The sequence below is a fragment of the Apus apus genome, chromosome 19 (genome assembly GCF_020740795.1).
Source record: "Apus apus isolate bApuApu2 chromosome 19, bApuApu2.pri.cur, whole genome shotgun sequence".
NCBI classification, from domain to species: domain Eukaryota; kingdom Metazoa; phylum Chordata; class Aves; order Apodiformes; family Apodidae; genus Apus; species Apus apus.
The window spans coordinates 9600553-9612046 of NC_067300.1; the positions used below are offsets into that span (position 1 = coordinate 9600553).

The 11494-nt window shown below is 39.0% G+C and overlaps 1 protein-coding gene across 2 annotated transcripts in view; it reads right to left on the reverse strand.

The window, feature by feature from the left end:
• Positions 1 to 11219, reverse strand: part of TRAF1 (TNF receptor associated factor 1) — a 28726-nt gene extending 17507 nt beyond the window's left edge. For both annotated transcript variants that reach the window (XM_051636357.1, XM_051636355.1), the window contains exons 1-4: positions 9443 to 11219; positions 8600 to 8675; positions 7250 to 7369; positions 3442 to 3569 (exon numbers count right to left, since the gene is read on the reverse strand). The gene's annotated coding sequence lies outside the window, so the exon portion shown is untranslated. The remainder of the gene's footprint in view (positions 1 to 3441; positions 3570 to 7249; positions 7370 to 8599; positions 8676 to 9442) is intronic.
• Positions 11220 to 11494: the final 275 nt, after the last annotated feature.

The window sequence follows — 11494 nt, forward strand, 5'->3', positions numbered from 1 at the left end:
TAACATGTGCTTCCTTTTGTAAACACTTGGATCTCAGCAGATGAAGAGCATCACGTGCAGTTCAGGAATGCTGCACAGCACAAGAAAATGACTAAGTTAGCAAGGTGGGGGTGCAAATACCTGGTCATGGCACCTGCATCTCTAACCTTTTTTAAGAGCCAGGATGTTAATAAGATTTGCCAGTGAAACTGCAGAAGAGGAAGAATAAGTCAGTTTTATTGAGGTTATTTTTAAGTCTTCCAGTTCAAATGTCAACATCCATCTCTGTTAGTGGGAAGACTTTCCCTACTGATACTTGCAGAACTCCTTGTAATGTCTCTTCATTTCCACTTCCTTCTCTCTGCTTCTCTGTGCTGTAAATGTACTTGTAGATGCTCTAAGTGCAGAGTCATCAGGGCCACAAATTAACTGAAGTTAAAAGTCTATGGGAAACATGTGGAACAGTCCTAGGAGTCCTTACAGCCTGAAACATTTGCTTTCATTTTTATGATGAGGGTTGTTAAAAGTCATGGCAAGTTAATCTGGCACAGGCAGCTTCTTCCAGGATGTGAGTTAGTTTCTGAAAAAAAGTTTTTAAAATATTCCAGGATGTGGCATTTTTAAGCATTCAGAAAATAAAGAGGTATAAGTTAATAATTTCAGAAATATCAGTGTAGCACCAGTGGGTCAGTTTCTGTTCTGGGATGAAGGGGTACCTATATTCCTCTCTTCTGTGCTGTTTTAGCTCCTTTTCTTTCGCCTTGAGACTTTTCAGAAGTATTATACCTCTGTCTTAAAAGGTGCTGAATTACCCAAAGAAACTAGAGATAAGTTTTTGGTACTTTCCAAACTAGAGATATTTCCTCTGGTAAATTTCCCCCATATGAGATCAGTTAACTGAAAACAGGATGTGGCTCAGAGAGATTAAAATTTGAAACTCAGCTTTATTGTAGAGCCATCCCACCAATGCTCAGCATTGCAGGGCTCTGTGTTACTATTTAAAGTGAATTATCACTTTTTGCATCCAAGAAAAAAAGCTCATAAGGGAATACATTTTATTTCACTATTATGTTTTTTAAATAGCTCAAGGGATTGAGGTTTTTAACAAGACAGATTTCTTAGTAAGAATAAAAATGGAATTTATGCTCAGATGTTAAGTGTTTTAAAGGTTCTAGTCAAAGTGCAAATAGTATTTCCAGGGATGAGAACCCCATTTCAGAGAAGTGCTTGAGATGGGGATGCCTCATTCTATGAAAAATGTAATTTTCAGTTAGTATAAATTATCTGGAAACGTGCACGTGTTCTTGGAAACCCTGAAAAACTGGTAAAACACATGAAGGAAAACTTGTTAGCAAGAGAAGATCTGGTCCCCATGAGGTGCAGTACTTCTAGGAACTGGAGCTGAGTGCTCCAAGCCAAAATTCCTGCCTGTTCATAGCTCTAATATTAAGTAGTTCTTTAACTTATATACCATTACTTCTTTCCTGATTTCAGCTGCCTACAAAATAGGAGCACAACAGATTATCTGTGAGATTTCATCAATTCATCTTCAAGATGAAAACAAAAAACAAATATGAAGAATCATGAAATTTGATATATTGTTATTCTCAGCAAACTTGACAGCTTTGCCACAATTCAATCCCTTGTCTGCAATAACATTTTTTTTTAATGTTTTTGTTCCATCTGCCTGTGCCTTCTACCAGTTGTAGCTCTGCTTTGTTATGGTGATATCCCAAGGAGCCAGCCCGGCTCATATTACAGGAGATGGAAAGCTTCCCACTAACGTCTGTAAGAGTTGGACTGTAATCTTCAAAGACACATCAGGAATCAATTTTTTTCTTTCTTTATCCTCATTCTGCCTCAAAATTTTCCAGATCATATTCTCTGTAACATGGTATTCTCCTCAGCTTCTTAGCAGGTTTTTTTTGTCCGTTTTGGGAATTTTTTTCATATTATTTTCCCAAATAATAGATGATCTGGAGCACCTCTTCAGCATTTGTCAAGAGAAAAGCACCCATAAAATGGACACTATATACCATTCATCTTATTTCAGTCACTCACTAGAGCAGTTTCCACAATACAAGCTACAGAATCACCCTGAAAAGTGTTTTTCCCTGTCATGGTGGCCTGGATAGTTTCCTATAGGCAATATTGCTTCAGAGTGAAACATTAAGAGATGATTAAGCCTGCCTCTGATTTTAGGCAATCCAACTAGGCAGATTTGGACATTAAGCAGCTTCTTGGGGGTACACCTGTGTCCACACCAGGGCAAACAGGGGGTACAGATATGTGAAGGCAGCAGGGACCAGTTCATGGCAGCTTCCCCAGGTGCAGCTCTGCTTTCTGAGGCAGCCCATCTACATGAGGGACTCATGCTGGTACTTGTGGTTCTGCTTCTGTTTCTCTCAGTGTACACAGAGCCCGAGTGGAACTGGAAAATTCTTAGCTGCTTATTTCCATTCTTAATGCTTTGGAAAGAACTCTGGGAATGGGAGCTGTGCCCACCAGGAAGCCTGCCAAAAGACTCTTCCAAAGCTCTGGATGTAACATGAAAAAAAACAAGTTAAGATTCAACATCTTTTGGCTATAAAACAGCTGGCAAAATACAGATGTTCTGTGGCAAGCTCAGGTCAGTTTACAGTAGGCTGCAGCAACCTAGACAAGTACCAGAAAACCCTGTATATGCAAGTAGGACCAATAAGAGGAAAACTAAAAAGGAAACAACAGGTTTCTTTAGTAATGTCTTCATTAATTCTCATTAATGACAAGAATTGAGGGGAGAGGGAAGACTATGGCAAATCTCCCCTAGCCCTTCTAGAAGGTACTAATTTTGCTAATAAGAGCAAAAAAGTGAGATGTTTAGATGATGATCTTTTTACACATGATAGGAGCAGAAAGAGACTATGAACTAACTTTCATCTCTCTTCCACTGAGACCATAAATCACTTTGCTGTTGTAGAGTGACTAACAGCACCAGGCTTATCTTTACAATAGCATTTTCATTTTCCAGTATGGTTCATAAACCTCAGTAATTTCCTCTGACAATGTCTGTATGTTATGGGCAAGAAACCCAGGGAACACAGAAATTCCAAGTGTTACCCAAGGTTTCACAGGAAGAAAATGATACTGTGAAGAGAACCAAAGCCCCCATCAAAACATTGCTACAAAAAGTAAATTCCCAAACAAACAAAGATATTTTGAAGGAGAAAGGAAAATATTTTTTAAATGTGGGAGAAGCCTGAATGAAAAAGTAAAGTTGGAAGTGGGAGAAAGGAGGCACAGAGAAAGACAGATCTAGATTCTGAACAGAGGCAAGGACACTCAGTGTTTAAATTCCTGAATAGAAAGTGTCTTCTCATGAGGCCAATATCTTAGCAGCTTTGCCAGTGATGGGACTCTAAAAGCACATCCTCACACACAAGTTCCCAGCAGCATCCTTGGAGTTCAGCCAAGAAAACAAACCTTGTAGCTCCATCTCATATATCTGCATCACAAATTGGATGTTGAAACTCCAAAGCAAGTGAATGGGGCACAGAGTGCTTAGGAAATGAATGCTCCCATCTGTTCAGGTTCAGGAACAACGGGTCACCCTGGAAGAAATCAAAATACAGATTGGATTCATGGTGCAACCATTCAGAATTGTGACAGGTTTTTCACAAGCTCAGGTTTTATTTTATTTGTGGCAAGATAGGCATAGGAAGGAAATGCAGCATTTTTAAATCTGATCTTCTAAAAATCACATCTAACATTTCTTATAAAGTTTTGCTTCAAAGCCCCAGGACTATCAGGCAGGGCACTGGGAAGTGTCTCTAGGCTGGGCTGCCCTTTGCCAGGACTTGCCCAAGAGCTGTTCAGAACTGGGCATGGAGATCAGCCTGACCACCACAGACACGCTGAGGGGACACACGGGATGCGGCTTCCCAAGAATTTGCTTTCAATTTGTGGGTTTAGATTTCCAGTATAAAGCCACGGAATCCTGTTGAATTACATCACGGATTAATTTGACCCCCTACGTTTCCATGGAAGTTCTTGATCCTAGCTTGTTTTTGAGAGTCCTGATCAGAAGAGCAGCTCAGCTGGTCCTGCCAGGCTTCTTCAGTGTCATTTGGGAACTGTGAAATGGTGATGTTCTTTAGCTTTGAAAGGAAGCCACAAATGACACCTGAGATGTAAAGAAGATCCATCAGCCTGGGCTGAGTAACTGTGTATAATTACAAGCTGGGCAAGTTTCATGGACTTTGAAGTTTTAGGTAAAAATACATCTCTATGTGTAGCTACTCTGTGCAGAAAAAATCCAATATGCTGCCTTTTCATTCACTATGTACATAGAGATTCATCCCAGGAACAGAAATTTCTGCCACAAGTGTATCTCCAGACTTCTCTTGTTGATGGAATCATCTGAGGATTAGTGCTGTGATTATTGCCCAGGATGGTTCTTCCAAACCCACTCTTGAGCATGGCATGAAGGATGCATGGTGAGTTTAGTGAAAACTGGGACCAAACCAGACCTGACTTGCAGTTCTCTTTTATAACTTTATCTCTGGATCATTTCCCCTTGCAACAAAAGCAACTGCAAATGTTACTTAAAACAATTATTCTATACACGTTATTCTAACGTATCCTGACCGACTGGGGCTGGAAACAAAACACCTTTTAATATTGCATAGATTGGTGACTCCAAACTTTTGGAATTACACTAATGGTGGAAAGTAATACTCATTTCTACCTAGCTGTCAGAGCCTGGGGATGAATACTCTCCAGGACCTCTAAGCAGTGGCTTTTATAGGAAATACTATTTGAGCAGTGAAAATGACATTTTATCACATATTGCTGTTTATAAATAATGAAGAAAAACTGGCTAATCAGACTCTGGCAGAGACAGACAAAGCACCAGGTCTGAGTTTGTAGTTACAGCTGCAGTTTATGCCCAATATGTCACCAACACCAGTGTTTCTGTCTATATATTTTAAGTCACATTTGAGCAGGTAGTGAAATGTGCATCTCCTTATGTGTGCATATGTGAGATAGTTACACAACATTTTCTCTTTGGAAAAAAAAATGTTCACATTTACTTTGTGTGATTCAGTTAAAGAAATACTGTAACTACAGATCCAGATACCAAGTATAAAAAGTACAGCTCCTCCAAAATAACTGCCACAACACTGATGTGCATTGGCTGAGGATGCTCCCCATGGCCTCACAGTGGGATCTGCAGAGAAGACATCACAGCCAGTGGAAACAATGCACTGTTGAGGTTACTCTTGTAAAGCCAAATTAGACAATGCTAGTTCAGGACAGGGCTCCTTGAAACCAGCCTGCAGTGTACTGAACCCAGACTCTGAACCTCTCCCTGCTTCTTCTGGAGTCCTTTTAACCTGCTCCAGTGGGGCTGTTGCCATTAAGGGAAAACTGATTTTCCATCATAAATTCCAATTTTTGCAGTGCAATATCTCAGCTGATTAAAAATATATATATAAAATAAAACCTTGTTTGCCAAAGAAATTGCTGTTTTAGTTGTCAAGTAGCAAATAAATAAAGGAAATACAGTCTGATCCACAGCACTTTAGAAATAATTTGCCTTTCATAACTTGTAGCTCTGAGCATGCGTAAATATAAATATTTTATAAATAAACACATGTAACAAGTATTCCCAGGGATAGAAAAGAAAGGCATTAATATAGCAGTCTTTACTCAAGACTCTGCTATTATTTTCTAAACTTGAATGTTCTTTTTATAACAGTTGTGGTGTTTAGTTCAGTTTAGTATTTTCCAGGAAATTAGCTGCTGCTTAAACATAAATCCAAATTCCAAGTTCATTCAGAACCTGAAAAGCAAAATGTAACACAAGGAATGGAATTCTCTAACGACCCAGCAATTAGCAAAACCAAACTCATATTTCCCAGGAGAATGAAAGAGCCAAACCCAGATATTTATGCTAATTAGAGGTGAAAGCATTATTAAATATCTTAAAAATGAAAAGCATATGTAACTCCAATAAGGTGGTTTTTTAACTGGAAAATAACTGATGGCCATGCCAAATTTCAGTGTGTTCTGATGTAAGAATTCAGCAGGAGATTAAGAACACATTTTGCTAGGAGACATGCATAAACATTAACATTTACAGAGACTGAAAAGCAGCCCTGTAGGTAGGGTCAAGTGAGACAACTCATGATGGATGAACACCAGATTGGCAGCACTCACAGAGAGAGTGGGTTTTCTTAAATTCCAAAATAGTATTCACTCAAAGGAAAAAATTGATTTCCTTCTTTTTTCACTCATTTCTTCCACAACCCCACTAGAAATGAATCTACTGACCTCTGACAGTAGATCCCACAACTCTTTGTTTGTGGAAATGGGAGTTTGAGATGATTTATGAAAAAAAGATGTTTGAACTTGAAATAAAATTTTACTATGGATTCACCTCTGGGATTTTGTATTGCTCCACCCAATGCAGGATCCCAACTACTGACTTGCAAGAGAGGCAAGCTCTGCCTCTATTGAACATTTTCATTGCTATACAAAGATAGAAAATAATTTCAGTGTGATATTCCTGCTTTACGTTGCCCAATACACTGAAAAAAACAACTTGGTGTGCTGAAGTGAGTATCACTCCTCTTCCAGATCATTTCACATTCTGAGTGTACCATAATAACAAAGCTTATGTGGTAACTTGCACTTGCATCCTACTAGCTCATGTAAGCAATTTTTTCTTTCACCAGTTATTTAATATGGTATGTTTTCAGGTCAGCCAAGAAGGAACGATGACACACACTTAGATGTATCGAGGTGTTAAAAAGCAAGAATATTAACCTGCTCCTGGGATTTAGAATTCTTCTAAAATTGTGGGGTATTCCTCATTCTAAAACAGTTTTGACAGAGCATTCATCTGGCTAAGGCTACTTAGAGCTGAAAGATCATATACACAAAATAATTCCTGCCCTGCTAGTAAAGGAATGACCAGAGAATGGCACCATTTGGCTCTCTTCCCAAATTAGTCACAGCAGTTAGAGGCAGCAGAGCAGCCTTCATGACCAGCCCAAAAGAGTTTCATGTGTCACTAGGCACAATAGGCTGGAATTTGGTCTTTTCAACTCACTTACTAGCTTGGATCAATTAAATTAATTTCTGGTTGCAAGTGAAGAGAGAAATCTGTTCACTTTGTGACAGTTATCTAAAACTCAGTAAAATATAGGAAACTTAAAGAAATCTTCAACAAATTTACAGAAATGTATCCATTTTATAAGTATTAAAAGGCTTACATAGTACTCACCCTTAGAATTGTTTTTCCCTCAGGAATTTCACCAATTCAGGTCTTACGTGTCTGCCAAGAGCATTCAGGGAGAATTGCATTAGAATGACATCTGGTGAATTCTCTTATTCAAAGGCAGATCTAGGAAATATATTATAAAGGAATAAAAGTCTAATGACCAAACTCATTCAATTGACTGAAGCAGGTCCTGCTTTCAGAAATTATCTGTGTCTATCCCCAGGAGCAGCCCTGAAGTTCACTCGGGAAGCCAGGTTGATCATGATGTGCTGTTCTTGTCAATAAATGACAATAAACCCCCTCGTTTATACAGGGCTCCTTGGCATCTTGCCAGGACTGGCAGCCAAGGCCAGTCCTCTCTGGCCTATGAGATGTGAGAAGAAATGAGGAGTAAAGCACACAGCTTTCTGGGCAAGGGCATTAATATGTGGGCAGAGCAGTAAACGCACAGAGAGAGGCTTTTGGGCAGACTACAAAAGTGCAGCAGTGGAATGCACGTTTTGCTGGAAGCACTAAGGCTGGTGATTCAAAGCCTGGAACATTTGGAGACTTGGACACCACGTATATAAACAACCAAGGAATAGAAAAGCAATTCAGATATAAAAGGACCCTTCTGATGTTCAGAATCCTCAGGAAGCATGGAAGTACAAAATGTGTTCTGAAATAATTTGCACTTAAGAATACAGATGAGTCATCTAAGCAGTGATTATTCCAAGAATTTCCATTTTTGCTGGGATTAATCCTGTGAGTTGCTTAGTACCTCAGAACTCTCCGACTGCAAGTCACTGGGGTTAGCATGGCAGTGGATGCCAAAATCAATCCCATGTCATTTCCATCTTCTCTTGCCCTACTAACTAGATCTGATAGAAATCTGCAAACATAACCTGCACGTGTGAAGCAGATGAAGACACAGATAGACCTTTCCCCCATGTGGTTCTCATGCCATGTCACATGAGGAAGGTAAATCTTTCTCCACTGGTCACCTCCACAATGTCAATGGCTGTGACATCTAAATGTAATTTGATCTTTTTCAAACAATGACATCATTGTGCTTTAAAGGAACCTTCAGGTTCCACCTTAGCAGGAGTAGTGGAGTCAGTAACTCTGCATTTGTCATCAGATGTGAGAAATGGGGGTTTATGAGAAAGTGTATCACTCTTGCGAGAGAATTAGCTCTCACAATCACTTCTCCTCACAACAATACTGTACAGGTGCACTGCCTAGGCAACCTCAGCAAGCATTTCAGTGGACTTCTCTCTGCAACTTGAGTTTATAGCCACTTATTACTGGATACAGCATTATCTTCTGCTGCTTCTTAGGAAAGTTTGGAGGGTTTAAAAAAATACTACTTACAGAGCCAAAATTAAGAATTGCATCATCTGTGACCGTCTTCTTTCCATGTATTAAACACTCTGGATCAAGGATATTCCTGAGAGAGGGAAAACCATAATTTTAAAGTTCTTGGATGTGCTGCTTTTGGGCAACTATTCAATAAAAATACAAATGTGTGCAGCTGTACTTTGCATCCAGCTCTCTTCTGAATTTTACTGGCAACCAAACTGATTTGTGTCAGAAGCTGCGAGAAGGGAATTTGGCCCTTCATCTGCCACTTTCCTGGAGGCAAGGCAAGCTTTTTAACTGTCAAATTCAGTCATCAAATGCCAAAGTAACATTTGGTGCAAGTCCTCCTAAGTGACAGCAGACAGCAATTCAGTCTGTGTCTTACAATCAAAGAATGAATGGCACACATACTAGTTAGGAGTTTTGTTTTTTTTTTTTGGCAGAGCATAAAAATGGCATCAGTTAGTGTCAGGAAGGAAATGCAGGAATTCAAAAAGAGTACAAAAGGAAAACTTAGGGAATAAAATAGTTTCTTTCACAGGGAGCATATGAAGTGGCTGCATTTATTTACAAAGCTGTACAAACAGTTTTATACCAGCAGGCAAGGAGTATCCATGCTGGCAGAAGAGCAACACTCTCTTCAGACTTCTTTAACCTCCAGCTCCTCCACCAGGACTGAGCATGGTGGCCACTGCAATGCCTAAGAGCCACCACTCATAATGTTAGAGCCCCTTCAACACCACAAGTTTTACAAATGCTGCATAAACCTCCCATCTAGGCACAATACAGTTTTATTTGCAGGGACTGATAAAGACCGAAAACATTTACCATCATTGTTTTGCATGATGGAATTACCTTAATAACCAGATGACACAGGACATCCAGTAATTGTGCCCACATGGGATCTGCACTGGATTCTGCAGAAACATTTTGCATAGAGGACAAATGTACATGGAAGATGCACAGCTCCTGTACTTTTCCTTTTCCATAGGTTCTTCAGAAGCATGTGAGCTACTCATGGCTTATGCACTGATGCTTGATACCAGATCTTCCAAACACAGGTGCTGTAAAATATGTTCTCTTATGAAGAAAAAATAAAACCCAGAAGATTTACCATTGGGCATACACTCAAATAAACTGCCAGTTAATCAACCTAAATGCAGATTAAAAATTCCAGGATTGCAGTAATAACTTACCTAACCAAACCAATGAGAAGGCTGGAACAATAACAACCTATTCATTCCCAAACCATACACATTTGAACTGTGAAGACACAAAGCAAATTAAGATGAAAGATGAAAGATGAAAGATTGGTATTCTCTAATGGGCATCATTCCACTAAAAATGGAGTCTCAGGGAAGCTGCCTCAGAAATGTTGTTCTGGTAGTTCCTCCTGCACAGCTACAGGTTCCCAGGGGAAGCAGAGATTTCAAGAGAGAAGAGACAGAAGGAGGGTCAGAATGACAAGTCAGCACTGCAGACCAAAGACTTATGGATTGAGAAACTAGTTGCCCTTCTATGGTTCTAGATTTTGTTTTATTGTTTTTCATTTCCCCTATTTCTGTTCCTCATGTCTATGTCACTAGTTCATGTGCTGTTTGCCTGAGCTTCTACTGCACGTATTTTGCTACCAATACTTTGGAGCATGGCAAGATTTCTCCATGCAAAGGAATCACATTAAGCATCCCCACCTGTGCTTGTAGGTCAGTGTCTGACTGCAAGACTAACAATTTTGAGAAACCCAGAATGTCGTTATCAGCACAGGGTGCACAGTGGTAAGCAGGGGGAGGAGTAAACTACTACTATTTATGGGACATACAAGAAAATTATGTTCTTGTGCTCCCTCTGCTGTTCCTGTCACAGTGGAAGGAGTGTTGCAAGGGCTGTGTATGTTCCTTCAAATAAAATAAACGAAAAGAGGAGTAATCTATCCTGGAAAAACAATTTTCAAAAATAAAGAAGCATAGTGTAAAAATCCAGGATAAACAGCATTAGCTATCTGGAAAGCAAGCTTTTATGTATGAGACAATGCCATGGACATACCCAGACTTTCTTTAAATTAACATTAAAGTCTGTTCCATTAAAAACACTAACAATGATTCCATGTGAGTTCTGAACATTTTTGTAATTTAAGTTACGCTATTGTTAGTTACTAGCACAGTTGTTAAAATTTTTTTACCAAGACTGCAGGGTTAATATCCAAACTGTGGTTTTTCTAAAACATAAGCAGTGAGATACTATTAGTTTTAAAATAGCCTATTTTCTGTAGAGATGGGTGACATACCAACACTATCAGAAGAAGCACTAAATGCAAGATCAAAAGTACTTAAAATCAGTTGAAATATCTGAAGTATCTGTCACTCTAACTACATGCCAAAATAAAAATGTCACTCAACATATTAAGATAAATGCCTGGATACTGGCTTGGGTGAAAAGAGCAAGATTTTGTCATCTGCAGGTCTAAGGGAACTAAAAGAGAGCAATAGGTAAGGAGCACCTGGCTTCATGATGGCTGTTGGCTCAATCTAAAACAGCTTTAGGAACTGTCTTCCATCCAGCTCACAACTGAAGCACTTTAATGAAGTTAGAAACTGAACATTTAAAATAGTAATTATAAAGAAATTGAAATGGCAGTAAGGGTTTGTTCCAGGTTTTTGTGTGCTATTGTACTAAGACAGATTATTTTTTTTATTTGCTTGGACATTAAAGTTGTAACAAAATTTCATAAACAATTTTATTTTCCCTTTTATTATTATTTTTTTAATGAAGGGAGGGTTCTGTTTTATAGAAGACATCAGAATTTCATGCTTTTAAGTGTTATTCTGGCACAAGACAGTACTTTCTGTGGTTGTTTTTACAACCAATTCACTTCAACTGACTTCAAATGTCTTTGCAGTTCTGCATTCT